The sequence below is a fragment of the Nannospalax galili genome, unplaced genomic scaffold, assembly GCF_000622305.1.
Source record: "Nannospalax galili isolate Female #2095 unplaced genomic scaffold, S.galili_v1.0 scaffold3041, whole genome shotgun sequence".
Lineage (NCBI taxonomy): Eukaryota > Metazoa > Chordata > Mammalia > Rodentia > Spalacidae > Nannospalax > Nannospalax galili.
This window is the reverse complement of record NW_008345233.1, coordinates 48,667-51,025: the sequence shown is the minus strand read 5'-3', so window position 1 is coordinate 51,025 and position 2,359 is coordinate 48,667. Positions and strand designations below refer to the sequence as shown.

At 66.2% G+C, this 2,359-nt stretch overlaps 1 pseudogene; it reads left to right on the top strand.

Annotated features, from left to right (window-relative positions):
* Positions 1-656: 656 nt before the first annotated feature.
* LOC103740753 lies at positions 657-1,474 on the top strand (annotated as a pseudogene).
* The last annotated feature ends 885 nt before the right edge of the window (positions 1,475-2,359 follow it).

Sequence of the window (2,359 nt, the reverse complement as noted above, 5' to 3'; positions counted from 1 at the left end):
CGCGTGTCCCGGGAGTCTGGGTTTGGGCTCCGCGAGGAGCTCGGTTCCGAGTCCTCGGCTTTACTCGGTAGTAAACAACTGTCGCTACCGCCTCCGCGCTGGTTTGCCTTCTCGCAATCCGCCGTGGAGAGGGCGAGAGACTCAGAAACAGTTGAGAATTACCAGAAAATAATAACGGATTTTTTTTTTTTTTTAAAAAAAAAAAAAAAAAAAAAAAAATCGTAAGAAAGTGTGTGAGAAAGAAAAACAGGCACCCCCCACCCATTGCCGCCTCCCAGAGGGAAAGCAGCACCCACTCAGCCCCAAGCTCATTGGCTGCCTTGGCGGAGGAGCCGCAAGTCCATTGGCCCACCACAGTGTCAGTCAGGGGCGGGGCGGTGCGCGCGCCGCCGCGGGCGGGGGGTGGCAGCAGATCCCGTAAGTCTGGCGGCCGCGGAGTCGCTGCAGTCCCCGCCGCCGCCACATTCAACAGGCAGCAGCGCGGCCGCGGAGAGCGAGCGACTAGCGGCGTCAGTCCGTCCATCCGTCCATCCGTTCCGCCCTCGTGTGTGCGGCCCAGTTAGCAGGAGCGCGCAGTCTGAGCCGCCGGGCCCCGCGGCCTGGGCCGTCGACCCATCGGTCCGGCGCACCCGGAGGAGCCTGGACACGGCACAGGGCACTAAGTTAAGTTCTGGGCGCATCCGTCCGCTCGGCCGCGCCTCGCACGGGACGGCGGCGGCTTACGGCCCCGAATCTCGGAGCGGCTCTCGGGTCGGCGTCTCCCGGACTTGGTGGCGGTGGGGGAGGGGCGGGGGTCACCATGGCCGAAGCGCCCCAGGTGGTGGAGATCGACCCGGACTTCGAGCCGCTGCTTCGGCCGCGCTCGTGCACCTGGCCGCTGCCCAGGCCGGAGTTTAGCCAGTCCAACTCGGCCACCTCCAGCCCGGCGCCGTCGGGCGGCGCGGCCGCCAACCCCGACGCCACGGCGAGCCTGGCGTCGGCCTCTGTCAGCGCCGACTTCATGAGCAACCTGAGCCTGTTGGAGGAGAGCGAGGACTTCGTGCGGGCGCCCGGCTGCGTGGCGGCTGCGGTAGCGGCGGCCGCAGCTGCGGCCAGCGGGGGGCTGTGCGGGGATTTCCAGGGCCCCGAGGCGGGCTGCGTGCACCCGGCGCCGCCACAGCCCCCGCCGCCCGGGCCGCTGTCGCAGCATCCTCCGGTGCCCCCGGCCGCCGCGGGGCCGCTGGCGGGACAGCCGCGGAAGAGCAGCTCGTCGCGCCGCAACGCGTGGGGCAACCTGTCGTACGCCGACCTCATCACCAAGGCCATCGAGAGCTCGGCCGAGAAGAGGCTCACGCTGTCGCAGATCTACGAGTGGATGGTGAAGAGCGTGCCTTACTTCAAGGATAAGGGCGACAGCAACAGCTCGGCGGGCTGGAAGGTGAGCGGCGGCGGGCGGGCCAGCCTGGCACAACGCGCTGATCCCGGGGTAGCCTAGTGGCGGGTGTGGGGGTGCTTTGGACCAGGCGGGCGCGCGGGGAGCTCCCGCGGGACGGGCAAGGGCTCGCTGGGGAGCTCGGGAGTGGAGAGAGCCGGCGGGAGCTGGATGTCCAGGCAGGCTGCAAAGTTAGCTGGAAAGAGGAGCCAGAGTCACCCGCAGGGCTCTCCCCTGCTGCCCGGGACTGCGAGGGGCAGGGCGGCTGCTCTCCGCCCTCACTCCGACGCCCATCGGTGTTCGTCCGCAGCATTTCCGCTGGGCCCGCCACCTGAGGCGCTACTAGGGGCCCCGGGGACCCCCGGCTGCAGGTGGGAGGGAAAAGTACGCGCGAGTGACTGCAGGTCCGGGCGCGGCGGGGGCCTGGAGGGTAGCGCACATTCAGTTGGGTTTTGTTTTTATTCAAAGTGGCCCCCTCTATAAGTGGTCGAGCGTGCCCTAGTCTGAAGCAGCGTTTTGGACTCGTGCAAACCCGTGGCCTTGGCCTGGGGAGCTTTGGCGCAGGTCTCAGTTGGACGACCTAAAGTTCAAGAGTGACCCTTGGCCGGGGCGGGAGCCAGATGCGGGGAGGGAGGGCCCGAGGGCGCAGGAAGCGAGCGCCTTTAAAGGGCCAGCGCCTTCCACGCAGGGTAGTGCTCCCACACTTGCTGTTTTCCTGGGACGGTGGGAAACCGAGACTGCTAGGCGTGACCAAGCCCTGCTCGACGTCTGTGTGAGCTTTCTCCCACCTTACCACTTGGCGCCAAGGATGTAGGGGCAAGGCGGGGAGCTCTCAAAATGAATGTTTGAGGGAAGTCTTAATAAGTGGGATGCTTGCTTAGAGAACTGTCAGGGACCTCCTGCCTGGATGGAAGATAGTAGATTTGTACTTTAGGTGTTGCGGGTTCT